The sequence below is a fragment of the Palaemon carinicauda genome, chromosome 6 (genome assembly GCF_036898095.1).
Source record: "Palaemon carinicauda isolate YSFRI2023 chromosome 6, ASM3689809v2, whole genome shotgun sequence".
NCBI classification, from domain to species: domain Eukaryota; kingdom Metazoa; phylum Arthropoda; class Malacostraca; order Decapoda; family Palaemonidae; genus Palaemon; species Palaemon carinicauda.
The window spans coordinates 21,716,620-21,739,252 of record NC_090730.1 but is presented as its reverse complement, the minus strand read 5'-3'; the positions used below and the strand labels follow the sequence as shown (position 1 = coordinate 21,739,252).

Sequence of the window (22,633 nt, the reverse complement as noted above, 5' to 3'; positions counted from 1 at the left end):
TAAGCATACAATCTCCATCAGAAGACTCTATACTACACAGTTTTCTAGAAGTTTTATTACAGCTTTGGCCTAACTGAGGAATGATTTTTCTAATTAGGTAGTTTAATTGGGTGGAACTTTTAAAAGTTCGAACTTGCAACGAATGTGTTTATATTTAACAGACAAACATAAGTCTCTCTCTATAGTTGATATATGAAAGCTCTATTTTAATGATGTTACTGTTCTTAAAATTTTATAATTGTTCATTTCTACTCTTGTTTGTTTATTTATTTCCCTTCCTCACTGGGTTATTTTTCCCTGTTGGAGCCCTTAGGTTTATAGCATCCTGCTATTCCAGCTGGGGTGATAGCTTTGCTATTAATAAATGATATTGATAATATAACTCATATAAGTTCTAGGTGTGATTCTTAACTACATATTTACTTTTGAGAAGCACATTCGGTCTAGTAATTTGTTAGATAGAAACTTTTGTTCGTTTAAATTCCTTAATTCTGATCTTAATATTAATCTCTGTCATCGTTGTTTAGTCAGTGAAGTCAGTATATTTTGAGAAACCGAACCTGGAGGGATATCCTTGTTTATAAAATATGTCATCACGGGTGGACACATGCTGCCCTTTTGTTACGACTTGACGAGTGGTCCAGATTGCATCAGAAATTTGTTCTAGAAGTTTCCATGGCGTGATCGAAGTGGGCCTTTTTTGAGGAAACCAATCATGGCGTAGAATTGTAAAAAAACTCCTTATATAGAAATCACGACTGCCCATTGTAATTAGCTCCGCCCATATATGGGAATATAAACTTCAAGAGATTGTCCAGAGGCGTTACGGACTGACCAAGGGAATGGCCCATGCCAACAAAAACCGTTGGCTTTAATCCACAACAACAACATCCAGAGGAGATAGAACAGGAGAGGAACGATATCCGAACCAGATAGGAACCACTTCCTGACGAGATAAGAAGTAGAGAGGACCGGAAGCCAGATAGAGCTTCCAATCTTCCCTTCCAAAGACAAACGCCTATCTCCAAAATCCTGTTATGGCTGAAAAGAAGAGACAAATCGAAGCAGCCAGCCCTCCCTGCTTGTGACGAGAAGTAGCCAACACTGCCTGCAGCCTGGCTTTAGTTCTACACTATCATCGAATTCTTGATGCACGCCTCTGTGACCTCTTTGAATCTGAAGTCATCGTGCTTTTTTCACCTGAATTTCAGCCGCCCTTCTGCTACGTTCTCAAACCTGAAGCCTCCGTATCAATATCATCTCAGCAGCTGCCGAAAACTATTCAACATTCCTTAAGTATTTTTACCATACTGAGTGTTCCCCTTTTCTCTTAATATTTTGATTAATATGATCTGTCAGTTAAAGTAATCAAAGAAATAACAATGATTTTCTTTGTAAGTTTGTGAATAAATGCGTTGTGTCTCAGGGCACAAAACTACACAGTATTCTAAAAGTTTATTCTGGCTGTGACTAGACTATGGATTTATCTTCCTAAATTGATGGTTGAATTGCTGAAACTTTGGAAGCTCAAACTTTTTTTTTTTTTTTGACATAATGCTTGTTTTATAGCTTACATAATACTGGTCTATTTCAGTATTGTTACTGATTGTAAGTTTTTTATTCATTACCTACTTTAAGGGTAGTAGGTTGGCCAGGGCACCAGCCACCCGTTGAGATACTACCGATAAAATTTTCAATGAGCAAAGCGCACATAACTTCGATGATAATAATTTGATTATAGCAGAACTACTTCAAACAGTAACATTACTTCAAGACAGAGTCTATAAGCTCGAACAATCAATGCCAAAATTTTCAGAAAATAGTATTAATGAATCGCGCCAAACTCTCCCCCAATCTCCTTTGATAACAGTGCAGGTGGACAGCCAGCCACTCCCTAATCCACTGCCCTCCCCCACACTTCCCCCTATCGACAACAATTATTTACAACAGGAAGAAAGTGAAGATGAGAGCGAAGGCCAGGAGGAAGAAAGGGAGGAGGAGGAAGCAGTCCCTACGGACCAACGCACTTTCATACCACCGGTCAACAAAAAGAAAATTAGAAAAACACATCAAGAGCAAATTTCGGAAGACAACATCGTAGTACAACCCCAAAGGTCAGTACAAATATACATTGGAGGTGTCAACAGCAATGCATCTATTAAGAATGTGGTTGATGAGTTAGTTTTCCGAGGGCTCTCACGACAAGAAATTAAAGTACGGCACCTTGGACATTCTAACCGAGGCCAATCATTTGTAGCAGAGGTGCCAGAGAATAAGCAGAATACAGTGATGGGAGGTCATCCGTGGGCTAACGGTATAATCACTCGACCGTTTCTGCCCCACATTAGAAGAAGACAATTGGAAGCCGCCAAGAAGCCGTTGACGCAAAGAAATGTAGGTAGGCCTAAGCAGCCATTTCGGACAGGGTTTAGATGGAATACCCACTCCTACCACTCCCATGATAATAGGCCCTACCCCCAACACCAAGGATCACCCCCGCAATACCGAAGTGAGGAATACAATAGGAGACCACCCCATAGGCAATCAACAAATAGAGGTCACTCAGCGCAGCCTTATGACTACCATGACCTCTCCCATGACAATTACTGGTCACGAGCAGATACGTGGGAATATGACTTCCCGCCTCTTCCATCAAGAGGCAGTTATCACACAAGAAGTGCTCGTCCCGGACATTGGTACTGGGATAGATAATCATGTGACTCCAAAAAACGATCTTTTGTGTATAGAATATTTGAATGTACAGTCTCTCCTTAGTAAGATATGTGAAATTGAATTAATGCTCTTAAACAGAAATATTGATGTATTATGTTTAACTGAGACTTGGTTAACCCCGAATGTTGTCGATTCACTCATTGAATTTCCTAATTATACAATATATAGATGTGACAAAGGAAGAGGTGGAGGTTGTTGTATTTATGTAAAAAATAACCTTTCTGTTAATATTTGTAATCTTAATGTTCAAAGAGTAGAGGGGGTAGAAGAGGTTTGGCTCTCTGTACAATCTCGTAAGCTACCTTCTGTTATCATTGGTTGCTTATATAGACATCCGCATGCTTCAAATGATACTTTTAACTATATTTTGGAATGTCTGAGAATGATTTCTCTAAAGAATAAATCAATTTATGTAATAGGTGATCTAAATGATGATTTGATGTTAGGTTCAGCAAAGATACATAATATTTTAAGAGTCACCAAATTAAATCAAATGATTAATAAACCTACTAGAGTTAGCCCCATCTCATCCACACTACTAGACGTGTTAATAACAAACAAGCAGGAAAGTGTCATTAAAATTGAGGTAAATCCAAGTATTGTAGCTGACCATGAACATATTTCATTTATCATAGATATTAAGAAGCCAAAACGTAAACCAGTCACGGTAACCTCTAGGTGTTTAAAATATTATTCTGCAGATTTTTTGTGCAATACATTGCTAGACCAGAAAATAATTTTAGATACAATCATGCATACTGATGACACAGATATTCAAACAGGAATTTTCAATAAAGTATATAATAGTACCTTAGATAAATGTGCCCCAATAACCACGAAGGAAATAAGGAGACCCAGTGCACCTTGGATAGACAATGATCTCAAAAACAGTATGATTGAAAGGGACAAAATGCAAGAAAGGCTTAAACAGAATAGACATGATGAAAATCTTAACAATTCGTATAAGGAAATGAAAAAACTCATCAATTCGAAAATGCCTACTGCCAAAGCTTATTATAACAAAGACAAGATCAAGAAAAGTAAATCTCGCAAAGAAACATGGAAAATTATGAATAATTTGTATCTACTAAAACAAATAAAAAGATTGAATACGACAACCCAAAAGCTAGAGCAGATCAATTTAACCAATACTTTGCTAATGTAGGAAAAATAACTTATGATAAAACGCAGGAAATTCTACAAAAGTACGAAAATGAAGATATTAGAAACACTCAAAATAATTTTGGCAATAATATAAGATTGTTTAGACCGCAACCAGTTACAGTAGAAACAATAATATTAACAGTTAAGAGTTTGAATAATAGTAATGCTTACGGAACGGATAGTATTCCTACTAGTTTTCTAAAAGATTCCCTTACAGTTATTGCATATTATATCACGGTTATCATAAATACATCGATTGTAACTGGGAAATATCCTTCTATTTGGAAACAACCCCTCGTAGACCCTCTTCACAAGAAAGGAGACAAGGACGACCCTGGTAATTATAGACCTGTTTCTATCCTTCCCGTAATATCGAAAGTAATAGAAAAGATTGTATGTAATCAGTTAATGGAACATCTAGAAAAAAATAATTTGATTTCTAACACTCAGCATGGATTCCGTAAAGGTTTATCAACAGAAACAGCTTTGATGAAATTAACAGATGAAATTTATAAAAATATTGATAGAAAAAAAGTTTCCATATTAATTGTATGTGACCTATCAAAGGCATTTGATAGTGTCAACCATGATGAATTGTGTAAATCTCTTAAGGAACATTACATTGATACGTTCTGGTTTCAGGATTACTTGAAGGATAGAAGTCAGGTAGTTAGATTAGGAGACGTAAATTCTTGCATTGAAAAGGTTGAATTTGGAGTCCCACAGGGATCTGTCCTAGGTCCAATTCTGTTTTTAGTCTATGTTAATGACATGATTAAATACATAGAAAACTGCTTGCTAATTCAATACGCTGATGACACCCAAGTTCTTTTGGCTGATCAAATAGAAAATTTAGATGGCTTGATAAAAAGGGCTGAACTAATATTGCTCAAAATTAAGAAATATTTTCTAAGAAAAGGACTATTATTAAATGCCACTAAAACACAGTGCATGTTTGTGGGTAGCTCACAGTATATTAGCAAAATTCCAAATGACATTATAATAAAATGCGATGGTGATGAAGTAAAGATAAGTCAACATGTGAAAAATCTAGGTCTACACATGGACAGGTACATGACATTCAGTACTCACATTGACGAGCTGAGTAGAAAAGTTAGTGGCATTCTAATGTATTTAAGTAGAGTAAAAGATTACTTTGATGATACTACTCGAGCTTTTATTGTGGAAAGTCTGGTCTTGAGTGTAATAAACTACTGTATTAAGATATGGGGGTAACTAATGATATGCACATGGAAAAAGCTAAAAAAATCCAAAACTTTGCTGGTAGAGTAGCCGTTATTGGGGTGAAAAAACACGATCACATCACCCCAACCCTCCAGCAATTAAAGTGGATTAAATTAAAAGAAAAGTGTATGTACGATGTTTGTGTTTTTGTTTTTAAAAGTTTGAGAAAAGAATATCCCAACTGGCTATACACATTTCCTACAGTTGGTAATTGTAGGAATGCATTAACCAGACAGAATGAAAATCTATTTGTAGACAGCTATCGAACTGATTTGGGTTCACGCTCAATGGCAATAAGGGGCCCAGCTTGCTGGAATAAACTACCCCTGGAAATAAGAAAATGTATAAATGTTAGTTCTGATTTATTCAAAAAGAAACTTAAGCAATATTTTTTAAATTTTACTTGAATGTATATATATCCTAAATTTTTACAATCCAATTATTGTGAATTTTATGTAAATAATGTATATTGTTATGTAACAGAATAACCATTTTACAATGGAATAAAGGTTTTTGACTTTTTGACTTTGACTAGAGAGTTATTGGGTCCTTTGACTGGCCAGACAGTGCTACATTGGATCCTTCTCTCTTGTTTACGGTTCATTTTTCCTTTGCCTACACATACACCGAATAGTCTGGCCTATTCTTTATAAATTCTCCTCTGGCCTCATGCATCTGACAACACTGAGATTACCAAACAAGTGTTCTATCAAGGGGTTATCCACTGCAGTGTAATTGTTCAGTGGCCACTTTCTTCTTGGTAGGGGTAGAAGAGACTGTTTAGCTATGGTAAGCAGCTCTTCTAGGAGGACACTCCAAAATCAAACCATTGTTCACTAATCTTTGGTAGTGCCATAGCCTCAGTACAATGGTCTTCCACTGTCTTGGGTTAGAGTTCTCTTGCTTGAGGGTACACTCGGGCACACTATTCTGTCTTATTTTTCTTCCACTTGTTTTGTTAAAGTTTTTATAGTTTATATAGAAAATATTTATTATAATGTTAATTTTCTCAAAATATTTAACTGTTCCTGTTTCCTTTCCTCACTGGGCTATTTTCCCTGTTGGGGCCCCCATGCTTATAGCATCCTGCTTTTCCAACTAGGGTTGTAGCTTAGCAAGTTATAATATAATAATATCATATAGTTTATTTGCTATTTCCCTATTTTCATTCCTAACAGGACTACTTTCCCCATTGAAGCCTTTAGGCATGTAACATTCTTTTCCAACGAGGGTTGTAGCTTAGCTAATAATAATAATAATAATAGTAATAATAATAATAATAATAGACCAGTTAACCCTGATTTGTAGGATTTTAAATCTAGATTTTGAATCAGATTCAAAGAAAGAGGAAAATACGGCAATGATCATAATAGCGGATTTTACTGCAGGGATATCATGGATGGGAAGATACTTAGGATTTTCAAGTAGTAACCCCAATTACTTAGATATATAATAATAATAATAATAATAATATACTTTCTCACGAGCATCTTTTTTCCATCAGCGGTTGTTTGACTTCATTTGATGGCTCTAATTTCTTCGGCCACCTTAGGGTATATTGAGAAACTTTAGGCAACTGTTCGAACTTCCCTGAGGGATGGATGGTGGCCCCAAGGCCCATAGAATAGGTGGCCCACGGCTCGGGTTACCCCGTCTCCTCTCGCTTACTGATCCAAGTACCTCAATTAGTTTTGCAGCTGAAACCCCCCTAATATATATATATATATATATATATATATATATATATATATATATATATATATATATATATATATATAAGAGAGAGAGAGATGATAAACACATTTCCTCATGTCCCCCCCTGACACACAAACACACTGTTCTTTGTCCTGCACCTGCTCTACATTCCTTGTCAAACCTTTGGAAGCCAACTGTGACAAATGACCGTAGGCTCTTGTAGCCCTTAAAGGGGGGTCCAGGTCCAATGTTTGGGTCTAGGTCTTGGGTTTGGGTGGCAGCTATTGGCCTTGGGTGGCAGTTCACTTCAAACTTCGCACAACGTTTACAGCCATTTTATGTAATCAACTTTGAACTGTGGCGTAATAAAGAAGACCTTGATAGTATATGTAGACTTATCAGAAGCAAGGTAAGCAAACTTCCTATTGAAACCCTGGAAAGTTGTCATTTATGTTATGGCGGTGTGACGGTGCGTCGTTAATACAATAGGCTTCATGATGTTTTAGGTTTGAAACAAGAGGATTAGATTCAACTTTTTCATAGGAAGGGCGAACTATATTTAGTTAAACATTATCGATCATAGAAAAGCATTATATACTTTACCATTGCAGTTCATGTGCATAATAGAATAATAATTTAATAATGTACGTTTTATACACAGGCGGTGTTGTTAGTTCATTTAAACTCGTGTAGTTTAAAAAGCTCTTTTTTTTCATCATCTGTTTTGCTTTTTAGAACTATTCTTCAAAATGGATAAAGTCTCATAATGTGTTTAAACTTCTTGCCCAGTAAACTATTTGAAAATAATTTTATATATTAAATGATTGGATAATAGATTTCAACTATAATGATAGTTTTTTTTTTCACCATGATCAAACATTCATGAGTTGAAGGATAAGGATAAAGGTATTTTAGCCAAAGGCTTAATTTTGACTCTCTCTCTCTCTCTCTCTCTCTCTCTCTCTCTCTCTCTCTCTCTCTCTCTCTCTCTCTCGTACTTAAACTAAGCCAGACCACTATCCATTTCAGATGCCATCATGTTTTTTTTTTTTTTTTTTTTTTTTTTTTTTTTTTTTTTTTTTTTTTTTTTTTTTTGCAAATATCTTTTAAACGAACAGCCTGATCAGTATAACATTTTGCCACAGCTTATATGAGATCTCCCAGGATTTAGTACACTTCCAAGTTTCATAAATGAGTATACTCTTGGCTATGGAGGAGGCGCAGCTGTAAGGACAGGGATGAGAATCGGCCAGACAAAGAAAAAGTGTGACGTCACATGGCAATGACTTAATGGCTTGTATGAATTCTCGCCCACTTGCTCGCTTCCCTTCTTCCATTCCATTATATTGCCAATTATCCCTCAGACAACCCCCCCCCCCTTCGTCCCATCTCATCAATCATTATTACCTCTCTCTCTCTCTCTCTCTCTCTCTCTCTCTCTCCTTGTGTTGTATTGTCCGTGTAGGCATACACACTTGTGTATAATAGATAAGCCGAAAGTATACACTGTGTATGGACGGATCATTTACGGAAACGAAAGAGATAACTTGTAGCTTATTTGACTGATATGTCGAACTAAGTGGAAAAGATCTCGAAATCTCGATTTAGAATTATATATATATATATATATATATATATATATATATATATATATATATATATATATAAATAATCCTGGAATAAATCTTGCCAGGCATTTTTCGTTTTATCAAGTTAAATTTTCAAGTGAAGACTCCTGTATTATAAAGAAAAGAAAAAACCGTGCAGAATTAATTGATCAACCTTAATCCAAGAACGCCTTGTAAACAGTATATTTCAGCAACTCATTTTTAAACCAGCTGTCTAATGATTTTTGCGTTTTTTTTATTTTTTTTACCACTGTCGTAAATGCATCTAAGACACGGTTACTATATGTTTTGTACTAATTGGCCCAGAAGAGGTATGACGATTTCGTTATGAAAGCGCTAGGTCAAAATTTCATTTTTTTTAATCTTTTCTCCAGCTCAGTGACATTATATACACATGTAGCTTCATACGCATGAGTATATATGTTAGTGTACGAATGTTGTACGTACACATTGTGGTTCCATCCTCATGTCTTCAATGTGATAAAGAAATATTAGACTTGTAGGTTTCTTCTTAGAATAAGTCCAAAGTTTTAGGCTAACTTTAAACAATTTATTGATAGCTCCATCACTGGAGTATGGGATGGTTTGGTCGGATGACCATTCAGTATGAAAAGATGAATAGAACCGATTTACAAGAGGTTCGCATCGATAGCGTAACACTAGCTATCTCAGCGTTTTATATAATAACAACATGAAATGATCTTGTAGCCTTATGGCCGGAAATCAGATGATTCCGGTAGGGCTCAATAGGTCAACTGCTTGCCACGGGAGGTGTTGTCACTTGCTTACAAGACACACATAAATGTTTATTCATGCAATGCATTCCAGGCTAGTATACTGCAAGCATTGCATAGCATGGTCTAGTTTCACATCCTGTTATGGCGCTGTTGTTACACTCCTAATTCGCCAATGACCCCTTGGGTCATGGGTTTATTTACAGATATGGAATTTATCTGTATATAAAAATGTAATACATTACATATATAGTACATACACATACTGCATACGCAGACACATACGCACATTAAATGTTTATATATATTCATATATATTTATATTTAATTAAATACATAATCAACATTTCTAGCTGCGTTATATAAAAAAAATAAAAACTGCGACCTCAATTATATCAAGAAAATTTCATGAACCCACACCCAATCAAACGAGAGAGAGAGAGAGAGAGAGAGAGAGAGAGAGAGAGAGAGAGAGAGAGAGAGATTGGACGTGAATTCATACATCATTGCCACATGGAGTCACTTTACTTCAGTCCGATTCTCTTCTCTGCTCTAGCACAGCTTTGTTATTAAAAACACAGAGTACACTCAATGAAATACACTTTGCAGTATACCGTAGTGTCATAAATTCTAGTGGGGTCTAATAAGTTGTGTCAAAATGTCATATTGATCCGACTGTTCGTTTAAAAGATATTTGCAAAAAGAGAGGTAGGATGGCTTCTGAAATGGAGAATGGTTAGTTACTGGACATTTTAAGGGTCTCTGTGTTAAAAGTCCCACGTGAATGTCAGAGACAAGGGACAGAAACAAATGAGTGGGCAATATTGTGTATAGGTGAACAATCAAAAGATTCGGCACTTACATTTAAAGTTTCTAGTACTTTACTCATTTAGGACCAGGGGCCTATGCTAAATTATTATTATTACTAGCCAAGCTAAACCCATAGGCTCCCTGAAACCCCCAATCCTGAGCTCACAAGGATGGTGAGGTTGCAGCCACTAAAGGAAATAACGGGTTTGAGTGGGACTCGAACCCCAATTTGGCGATCACCAGACAGGGACGTTACCTATAGGCCACCACAACTCAATATGTTGGAAGTCTAATTCTTTGCATAGTTAGCTTCAAAGAGCTACTTTTTATATAACCGCATAATTTACTATTTATTGTAAATCTTACTTTAAATCTTCTTACGATATTTTTTGAAGAACGAACCTTATGTAAAAAGCGAAGGGTACGAGTAAGATCTGGTTTTCTTTCTCTGTGAGGGATACAAATGCTGACACAAGATGTCCCAGTAGAATTGACTTCTTCAAGTGTGCCTGACATGAAAATATCTTGACCTTACTTTGCAACGCAAAACTGATTGATTATTTCACCGCCATCAGTAAAACTAAAAAAAAAAATGCAAACAAGGGATTAGTATTACTGATATCTGTGTACTAATCAACGGCTAAAGCAAAAAATTCAATACTCAAGTTTTTCAATAATTTCAGATAAATCTAAAATTCTCGTTTGGTAATGCGATCTACTTCATTTCATTTTCAGATTTTTCATCAAACATGAACTTAACAATCTGTTTGTAATATCCATTAAGATATTTTAGCAAGAGTTTGAAATATAGATTTCAATGCTATTACGTCTGTCAACTCAATTGAAGCAGACTGAGTCCGTTCAGATGAAACCATTGTTCTCACAAAGACAATGCGTGGCTTTGGCAGCTAATCGAAGAGTCTTTGATTATAAATAAGATCTTTATCTTAGTGAAATGTGATTTTAACTCTCCTGGAACAATGGATTAATTAACTTTCTCTGCAGACCACGCACAAGTAACTTGGTTGATATGCATCTTTAGGCAAAGCAATTTAGATTAGACTAGTCACGTGACACACCGGTTGAGACATATTTTCATATAGTAAACGCCCAAGCTATGACCAGGGGGGTCTAGGCAATGGCTTCTGAAGACTCGGCAATTCAACTCATAGGTTCCCCAAACCCCCAATCCTTAACTCACAAAAATAGTGAGGTTGCAGACATTACAAGAAATTATTGAGCTTGAGCGGGGCTCGAACCCAACTGAATTATGTCATAAGAAAGATGAATTTATGACAATGTGCATGTACTTAGCTGATTACCATTTTCTAGCATGTGGGCTTCACCTTGGTACTTGAATTGCAGCTGGGCTTGGAATAACGATGAATAATGATAATGATCATGATTATTATTTTAGTAGTAATGACAAATAAGTTCCAGGCGGGAGTTTGTAAGAGAAATCTGTCAATCTTCCACTGCTATTATTCAGGGGAGCTGTCTGTCTTAAATCTAAAGGTCACCTGTCATCTTTGACAGTTAGTGTTTTTTAACAATTAAAAGAAGACCTTCTTGAATTACTAAATTACATTTAATAATGATCTAACTGAATATTTAAAGCGTACATTAACTGAATCACTCAAACTGCGTCTCCTCCTTCTCATTATTATTATTATTATTATTATTATTATTATTATTATTATTTGCTAAGCCGCAAACCTAGTTGGAAAAGCAGGATGCTATAAGCCCAAGGGGCTCCAACAGGGAAAATAGCCCAGCGAGGAAATGAAACCAGGAAAAGTAAAATATTTTAAGAACTAACAACGTTAAAATAATTTTTTTCCCATATAAACTATAAAAACTTAAACAAAACAAGAGGAAGAGAAATTAGATATGAAAAGTGTGCCCGAGTGTACCCTCAAGCAAGAGAACTCTAACCCAACACAGTGGAAGACCATGGTACAGAGGTTATGACACTACCCAAGACTAGAGAACAATGGTTTGATTTTTGAGTATCCTCCTAGAAAAGCTGCTTACCATAGTTAAAAGAGTCTCTTCAACCCTTACCAAGAGGAAAATAGCCACTGCACAATTCGTGAACAAAGAAGAATTGTTTGGTAATCTCAAGTGTTGTCAGGTGTGTGAGGATCTCCCATAGATCACTTCATCTCTACCACCTTCCCTCTTTACGCATCATTTCTGACGTCCTTCTCCATATCGGTTCCACCATCTCCTTGTTGTCTCGACTCCCAACCCTGATAGTGTCTTGTTCACATATTTATTTGTCCTTTCTTCCTCTCCCTTGCTTTTTTTACGGATGTCGGCCTATTCGCCACTTGTATCCTATCATAGGCATCTGTGATGTGAGCTGATTTCTCTGACTCTCATACGCAAAGTCCTGTTTGCTTTGTCTTTAGTATGCATACATAAATGTGTTGGTATTCTAATTATCTGCACTAATGCATTTTATCAAAAACAATTATTTACATTGGCCTTAGCGCTCTCTCTCTCTCTCTCTCTCTCTCTCTCTCTCTCTCTCTCTCTCTCTCTCTCTCTCTCTCTCTCTCTCTCTCTCTCTCTGATACATACATACACACACAAGCCTCAGCTTAACGAACAAACATCATCATTAAAATAGAGTAAGTGTTACATTATCGTTTTTCCCTGTTGTAAACATGCAGATATAAATATTGAAAAAAATCAGATGCTATCATAAAAGAACTCTCCCCCAATTAATTTATTTTCTATGATTATGTACAATTAAGGTAATATTTTGATTTCTCGAATAACACAGTCTCACATATATTGAACTTTGTTGGCCAGGGCACCAGCAACCCGTTGAGATACTACCCCTAGGCAAGACTTTGCCCCTAGAGAGGTATGGGGTCCTTTGACTGGCCAGACGATACTACATTGGATCCTTCTCTCTGTTTACGGTTCATTTTCCCTTTACCAACTCATACACCAAATAATATGGCCTATTCTTTACATATTCTCCTCTGTTCTCATACACGTAACAACACTGAGATTACCAAACAATTCTTCTTCACCCAAGGGGTTAACTACTGCACTGTAATTGTTCAGTGGCTACTTTTCTTTTGGTAAAGGTAGAAGAGACTTTATCTAAGGTAAGCAGCTCTTCTAGGAGAAGGACTCTCCAAAATCAAACCATTATTCTCTAATCTTGGGTAGTGTTATAGCATCTGTACCATGGTCTTCCACTGTCTTGGGTCAGAGTTCTCTTGTTTAAGGGTACACTCGGGCACACTCTTCTTTCTTATTTCTCTTCCTCTTGTTTTGTTTTAAGTTTTCATATTTTATGTAGGAAATATTTATTTTAATGATGTTACTGTTCCTAAAATATTTTATTTTTCTTTGTTTCCTTTCCTCACTGGGTTATTTTCTTGGTTGAAGCCAGTGGGCTTATAGTATCCTGCTTTTCGAACTAGGGTTGTAGCTTAGCAAGAAATAATAATAATAACAATAATAATAATAATAATAATAATAATAATAATAATAATATCGTGGTAGGAGACCCTCTTTTAGGCAGGTTGAGTTAAAAGTAATGCCGATGCAGCCATTACTTTTAACTCAATAATAATAATAATAATAATAATAATAGGGGGGTTGAATAAAATATCTGACAATCTCCAACCTATATGAAAGGATGTCTCCGGACATGATCAAGAGCTTTTCTTTGTCTTCCCAAGATCTACATATCTTTCTTTAGACTTTGTGTCTTTCCACGCCCAGTCGTCTTCCATTCTAAGACCAGAGCCGCCCATGCAAAGGTCCATTCTAACGTTTGCATTGAAAAGCAAGAACTTCGTTGACTAAAGCACACTGTTTACTTTGGCATTCAAATTTTTAGGTATAATTTTTTAATCGTTAACTTTGAATTATTTGTTATTATTATTATTATTATTATTATTATTATTATTATTATTATTATCATCATTTGCTAAGCTTCAACCCTAGTTGGAAAAGCAGGATGCTATAAGCCCAGGTGCTCCAACAGGGAAAATAGCCCAGTGAGGAAAGGAAAATGAAATATTTCAAGAAGAGTAACAACATTAAAATAAATAATCTTCTGTATAAACTATAAAAACTTTGATAAAAGAGGAAGAGAAATAAGATAGAATAGTGTGCTCGAGTGTACCCTTAAGCAAGAGAACTCTAACCCAAGACAGTGGAAGACCATAGTACAGAGGTTGTGGCACTACCCAAGACTAGAGAACAATGGTTTTATTTTGGAGTGTACTCCTAGAAGAGCTACTTTGTTTGAGTAGCCAATAATGGGAACAAGACCTGACATGAGTGCGATGGATTTATTCAAGGACCGGGAAAATTACTTCTAAATTTACTTAATGATAATTAGTGGATCAAATAATCTCGGAGGGAATCTCATTTTATTATCCTTCTGGAAAAGGTGTTGAGATAACACGAAGTGTGTGTTTTACTTTGCATGAAACTTCATGCAAATTTCTTCGTCTAAGGGAAGAAAGATCAGATCAGATTCAGATTGAGGCTTTGCCTTTGCAACGGCGCAGCATGTTTCGAAAATACTCCACGCGGTGTACTGTAGGCATTAGAATTACAGGTCTTTGCAGCGCCCGTTCAGCCTTATAGCTCCAATCGCCTTATATCTTTTTCCTGTCCTTCCGTTTATCTACTTTTCTCCCATCTTGTTGTCTAATCTCTTAACTTTTCTTTGTTACTGCAGCTCCGCGGTTTCCCCTGCTGCACAAGCGCGACGAATGACCTAGAAGAGGAAAGCTTTTTTTTTTTAGCTGATAAGAGTCAGGGCGAGAAAACCACTCCCAATAACAATCTTACCCAGGACTTGATCTTTATCTGTTCGAGAAAATAAATTCTTGTGGTGTAGGTATTTTTCTTGTTTGTTCAAAAAAGGGAAGCGTACTTGCGTAAGATCAGATGTAGTTTTGTCGAGGGGAAAACAAATGGTTGAAAATGTCGGTACTTGAGATATCTCTTTTCATATATCTCCCCCTTGTTTTTTTTTTTAATCCTACTTCCCCTCCGTGCCAGCCTGTTTTCTAGAAAATGCCGTTACTTATCTCTGGTTATTTATCTCCCCTTCCGTCCTACTTCCCCTCCGTGCCAGCCTGTTTTCTAGAAAATGCCGTTACTTATCTCTGGTTATTTATCTCCCCTTCCGTCCTACTTCCCCTCCGTGCCAGCCTGTTTTCTAGAAAATGCCGTTACTTATCTCTGGTTATTTATCTCCCCTTCCGTCCTACTTCCCCTCCGTGCCAGCCTGTTTTCTAGAAAATGCCGTTACTTATCTCTGGTTATTTATCTCCCCTTCCGTCCTACTTCCCCTCCGTGCCAGCCTGTTTTCTAGAAAATGCCGTTACTTATCTCTGGTTATTTATCTCCCCTTCCGTCCTACTTCCCCTCCGTGCCAGCCTGTTTTCTAGAAAATGCCGTTACTTATCTCTGGTTATTCATCTCCCCCTTCCGTCCTACTTCCCCTCCGTGCCAGCCAGCCTGTTTTCTAGAAAATGCCGTTACTTATCTCTGGTTATTCATCTCCCCCTTCCGTCCTACTTCCCCTCCGTGCCAGCCAGCCTGTTTTCTAGAAAATGCCGTTACTTATCTCTGGTTATTCATCTCCCCCTTCCGTCCTACTTCCCCTCCGTGCCAGCCAGCCTGTTTTCTAGAAAATGCCGTTACTTATCTGTTTATTCATCTCCCCCTTCTGTCCTACTTCCCCTCCGTGCCAGCCAGCCTGTTTTCTAAAAAATGCTGTTACTTATCTCTGGGTATTTAGTTTTCTAGAAAATGCCATTACTTATCTCTGGTTATTTATCTCCCCCTTCCGTCCTACTTCCCCTCCGGGCCAGCTTGTTTTCTAAAAAATGCTGTTAATTATCTCTGGCTTTTTATCTCCCCCTTTCGTCCTACTTCCCCTCCGTGCCACCCTGTTTTCTAGAAAATGCCGTTACTTATCTCTGGTTATTTATCTCCCTCCTCCCTTTTATGTCCTACTGCCCCTCCGTGCCAGCTTGTTTTCTAAAAAATGCTGTTACTTATCTCTGGTTATTTAGTTTTCTAGAAATGCCATTACTTATCTCTGGTTATTTATCTCCCCCTTCCATCCTACTTCCCCTCCGGGCCAACTTGTTTTCTAGAAAATGCTGTTACTTATCTCTGGTTATTTATCTCCCCCTTCTATCCTACTTCCCCTCCGTGGCAGCTTGTTTTCTAGAAAATGCCATTACTTATCTCTGGTTATTTATCTCCACCTTCGGGCCAGCTTGTTTTCTAGAAAATGCCGTTACTTATCTCTGGTTATTTATCTCCCCCTTTCGTCCTACTTCCCCTCCGTGCCAGCCTGTTTTCTAGAAAATGCTGTTAATTATCTCTGGCTTTTTATCTCCCCCTTTCGTCCTACTTCCCCTCCGTGCCACCCTGTTTTCTAGAAAATGCCGTTACTTATCTCTGGTTATTTATCTCCCTCCTCCCTTTTATGTCCTACTGCCCCTCCGTGCCAGCTTGTTTTCTAAAAAATGCTGTTACTTATCTCTGGTTATTTAGTTTTCTAGAAATGCCATTACTTATCTCTGGTTATTTATCTCCCCCTTCCATCCTACTTCCCCTCCGGGCCAACTTGTTTTCTAGAAAATGCTGTTACTTATCTCTGGTTATTTATCTCCCCCTTCTATCCTACTTCCCCTCCGGGGCAGCTTGTTTTCTAGAAAATGCCATTACTTATCTCTGGTTATTTATCTCCACCTTCGGGCCAGCTTGTTTTCTAGAAAATGCCGTTACTTATCTCTGGTTATTTATCTCCCCCTTTCGTCCTACTTCCCCTCCGTGCCAGCCTGTTTTCTAGAAAATGCCGTTACTTATCTCTGGTTATTTATCTCCCCCTTTCGTCCTACTTCCCCTCCGTGCCAGCCTGTTTTCTAGAAAATGCTGTTACTTATCTCTAGTTATATATCTCCCCCTTCCGTCCTACTTCCCCTCTGTGGCAGCCTGTTTTCTAGAAAATTCCGATACTTATCTCTGGTTATTTATCTACCCCTTCTGTCCTAATTCCCCTCCGTGCCAGCCTGTTTTCTAGAAAATGTCGTTACTTTTCTCTGTTTATTTATCTCCCCCTTCCGTCCTACTTCCCCCCTTCCGTCCTACTTCCCCTCCGTGTCAGCCTGTTTTCTAGAAAATGCCGTTATTTATCTATGGTTATTTATCTCTTCCTTTTGTCCTACTTCCCCTCCGTGCCAGCCTGTTTTCTAGAAAATGCCGTTACTTATCTCTGGTTATTTATCTCCCTTCTCCCTTTTTTGTCCTACTGCTCCTCCGTGCCAGCCTGTTTCCTAAAAAATGCTGTTACTTATCTCTGGTTATTTAGTTTTCTAGAAAATGTCGTTACTAATCTCTGGTTATTTACCTTCCTTTCTTCCTTTTTTGTCCTACTTCCCCTCCGTGCCAGCTTGTCCTCTTCCCTCTTGCGGTCAAACTTCGTAACTAAAGCTTCGTATTGACACTTCGGCGCCAAATGGCCTCCGCCTCCTGTGGTTTTACGGGTATGCTGTTAAACCACATAATCTGGTTTACTGTTTCATTGGTACCTTCAGTTGATAGCTTTATTGCTTCCTGCATGAACATGAAAGTAGAGTGCCACTCAGTCATTCGCCCAGAAGATATTTTGTGGATTGTACCATAACGAAGTGCCTTGACTTTATTGTATATATACTATGTTCTATGTTAGTTTCGTTCACCGTTTTTAGCCTCCTATGAAAAAATAAGAAATTTCTTATTGAATAATGAAGAAAAGTGAAAAAAAAAATTGAATTATAAAATAAAAAAATCAATGCTGTATTATATTGTCCGATGTATACTACAATAGTAACATCTTAATAACCAAATGTATTCAAATATTTTCCATTTGTGATCATGTGCTGTGACAGATGCGAAGTTGTTTTATATATATATATATATATATATATATATATATATATATATATATATATATATATATATATATATATATTGGGTGCTCGGACCTGGGATCTAGACATTAAATTATATAAACACAGTATATATATATATATATATATATATATATATATATATATATATATATATATATATATATATATATATATACACACACACACACTACAATAGGAACATCTTAATAACCAAATGTATTTTAAAATATTTTCTATTTGTGATCATGTGCTGTGACAGATGCGAAGTTGTGTGTGTGTGTGTGTATATATATATATATATATATATATATATATATATATATATATATATATATATATGTATATAGTATATACTTATATATATACATTATATATATAAATATATATAATATTAATATATATATATACATATATATACACACATATATATATATATGTATATATATATATATATATATATATATATATATATATATATATATATATATATATATATATACACACACACACATATATACACACAACTTCGCGTCTGTCACAGCACATGATCACAAATGGAAAATATTTTAAAATACATTTGGTTATCAAGATGTTCCTATTGTAGTGTGTGTGTGTGTGTGTGTGTGTGTATATATATATATATATATATATATATATATATATATATATATATATATATATATATATATATATATATATACTGTGTTTATATATTTTAATATCTAGATCCCCGGTCCGAGCACTCAAAATATATTATACGATTATAGCTCCCGAAGTCTGGGTATCAACAAAATGAACTACTACGGCTCGTGACTGGGAACCAAACATATATTATGATATATACTACGACTGACAAGTTAATTAGCCTCTCGAATCCCAAATTGCTCTGTTTGCTTTTACATTAAAACTGTTACACTTTAAAACATTAATACTCGAATTCTGAGACCGTTGAATAACTCCCAGACAGCAATATATAACACTGAATATCTAAAGGTCTCTTGAGCACACTCAAAACTAAACTGGGTAATTATCTTTTAGTATCAATAACATTTAACTCTCACTGTGGTTCGTAACAGCAATCGAGCAGAAATCTAGTCTCAAATTGTGATGATTGGAATAATACACTCGTTTTGAAAATAAATATATTCTATATAAACTACAACACTTTGAAAATAATAACAAAATAAGTCACTGGAAAAATATTAAGTTTGAACAAATCTTAGAATAAGACAAAATGTTACGATCTGAAATTTATAGTAACTTGGCTTAAAACTATTATAATTGAATAATCCTTAATCTAAGAGAGTTAATACAGTGACAATAATACGAATGCCAGAAATAATTCTGAAATAATACAACGTTCAAGTTTGAATTTATATGAATAATAATCAACCAGATCACATTAAAAACCCTACAGGGCCGTTTACAAAAACCGTTATGCAATGCCACAACCACGGTAATACAGTGATTGCAACAAAATCACCTTTTAGTTGTGTGTGACACACGATTCACTTTGGGGCACAGATTCACTTAGGAGAGGACACATTAGAATGCACTGAACACTTTTGATGTATAACAGTGGGGTACTTGAGAGAGGGAAGGCTGTGTTCTAACTCGATCTCTATGACTGTCTGGCTCTCCCTCTGACCCAACTTTGGATCCTTGTCCCATATTGACGGATAATGAGACATCGGATCATGCATGGTTTTTTTTTTTTCACTTTATTACAAAAGGTTCGTAAGTACACTATACTGTACAATTGACACTCTCGCAGGTGAGAGCCTTGTCTACTCGAGCGCTCAAAGGCAACTAACTACCCCTCGCTATCAAAATGCAATCTTGCTACATGCTGAATAGTTAGATTTTGTGGAATTCTCATGATTATAGAGTTCGTTTACCTTGACGTACAACACATATCTCCATACAAGAATTAGGACATCCTTATATAACAAATTTTGCGAATTCCAGAAGGTTCCAGCTTGTTTGCGAAACGTGGGTGTGCTGTGCCTAAGGAGAGCAAATTTTCCAATTAGATAAAAATGCTAAAAAGGCGTATCAGAGAGAGTTTCAGATTTTTAGGCAACTCTCAGATACACTGCAACGCACCCAGGAGACGACTTCCGCTGTTAGCTCCGCCCACCCATTGTCCCGAAATAGAAAAAAAAGATAACATCCTCTCACCAGGAAGTCTGGAATTTTTGAAAACACGTGCCACTGAACATTCTCTCTCACATGACCCAATACATCATAAAACATAAAAGAACATTACCTAAGCCCTTGTTCCTATCTCGCATGAATCCTACAAAACTTATAAGTAGACTACGTAAGATTTCTTACCAAACATACGTGAAATACAAAGTTAATTCTTTAAAAATAATACGTACATTTCATGTTTTAACTTGAATAAAGAATATAATGAAATTCACGACTACAGTCTTGCATAATTTACATAAAATACTTATATCTCATTAAGAGGAGCTCATTGTATGGGCTGGGTATCATCTCTTCAATGCACTAATGAAAACAATATAAATAAATATAAATAACATTATCAATAAACTACGATATTTACTCTACAATAGACCAGCTTCGTGAGAATATATGTATATATAATGTAAAGCCTATTATCATTCAAAAAGTTTTTATTAATCCCGTTTACTTGGACTATTTGCCATTTTAGCTGCTTTTGTAAATACATACAGTACATATTCACTTATTGGCCAAAGTACTGACGTATCATGCTGGCTGAAGATTTAAATTTATCTCGACGATGATCCCAAAATAATTCATCTTGACTAGGTCATTTCAATACCTCTTTCTTTTCTTATCATTTGTCAATAGATAAGTTAAAACCGATACAAGGTTAAGGTTCAGCACTATTCCCTGAGGACGTTCGCGCAATTCATGTTTGGAAGAAAATTAGAGAAAAAAAATAGATTCAGGGTTTAACACCCGGGAAAGATGGAAGCGCGGTAGCCTCGGGATATCGATTTAAATCTGTTATATAGAGAACACCGGGACAAATAGACTTTGCATTGAGGGTGTGATATCACGAAGCTCACAAGATTAAAATTCTTATCTGTATTGTTATCCGATTGAACATTGAAGCGAATGAATATCCACTATTATGTGAATGAGCTTGATTCTTACGTAAAGCCGTATTTTATATAAGCATACATTAGTAGGCCTATATGTAGCTTGGTCTTGATCCGCACATCATAACCCTTTTCGAATACACTCATTCACAGAGAGAGAGAGAGAGAGAGAGAGAGAGAGAGAGAGAGAGAGAGAGAGAGAGAGAGTGGGGGGGGGGGGGTAAAATCAGTGGAGGTAACGTGTTGTCAGGAGGATAAGCCACGAGAGTCAACGAGACCAATCTTGCACTTTCGGTACACGTGGCGTGTTGGAATAAGTGCTGTTTTATCCAAAGGTGCAAGGACTGAGGTAAAAAAAGGGATATACACCGATGGCCCTAGTCACTTGTCCTAAGACCGTTGGTTATTCAGCTGCTCTTCCCTTGCGTAATTAACGTTCTTTTTTAATGTGAAGTTTGTTTATTTATGGTTCGCCATCGTAACCATTCCGAGCTCTACAGTTTACTGCAACCGTAAGTATATGAATGGTGGTGTGTATTTGGTATATGCACATAATATAAAAGAGGTGGCAATATAAGAATATTTAGTGTAGAAAAGATGGTGTGAATAGTGTATCGCTATTGAAGGAAGTGTTCGAGGATATTGGTGTATAGTGTATTGTTGTTTGAGGAAGGGTTTAACGATATTAAGCACTGTTATGGTTTGTCCCTTTTATTATTATTATTATTATTATTATTATTATTATTATTATTATGCAGTAAGGCCAAGGGCTCCAACAGAGAAGAAATAGCCAAGCAAGGAAAGTAAATAAGGAAATAAAGTATATAAAGAGGTAATGAACAACGAAAATAAAATATTTAAGAAAAGTAACATCATTAAAACATCTTTCACATATAAACTATAAAAAGTATAAAAAGAGACTTAAGTCTCTTCTTCGGGTACAACCATAACAGTTTAGGGCTATTTATAATTTATAAAGATTCAACCGTATCACATCCGTTTCTTATATATCAAGAAGTCTGGATAATATACCAGTGCAATTTGATAAAGTAAGAAGTAAGATTGATTAGATAGTTTTCAAATTTATTGCTGTGTAATCATGTGGATAGTTTTTTGTTCGGAGTGTTTCTCTCTGTAAAATTCAATGTTATATTTGGGCGGTTTTGCAACACAAACAAATATATATATATATATATATATATATATATATATATATATATATATATATATATATATATATATATGTGTGTGTGTGTGTGTGTGTATGTGTGTGTGTACATACACACAGACATATGTATATATATATATATATATATATATATATATATATATATATATATATATGTGTGTGTGTGTGTGTGTTTGTACATACACACAGACATATGTATACTGTATGTATATATATATATATATATATATATATATATATATATATATATATATATACATATATATATATTTATATATATATATATATATATATATATATATATATAAATATATATATATATATATATATATGTGTGTGTGTGTGTGTGTGTGTGTGTGTGTAATCATTAATATTCATTCAG

General features: G+C 35.9%; 1 protein-coding gene across 2 annotated transcripts in view; it reads left to right on the top strand.

Moving 5' to 3' along the window:
* Positions 1–22,633, top strand: part of LOC137642491 (uncharacterized) — a 75,909-nt gene that overhangs the window by 40,203 nt on the left and 13,073 nt on the right. Inside the window, exon 1 of one of the 2 annotated variants that reach the window (XM_068375086.1) lies at positions 21,430–21,574. The exons of the other annotated variant lie outside the window; for it this stretch is intronic. The gene's annotated coding sequence lies outside the window, so the exon portion shown is untranslated. Of the gene's footprint in view, positions 1–21,429; positions 21,575–22,633 lie in introns of those variants that run through there. 2 annotated transcript variants of the gene reach the window in all.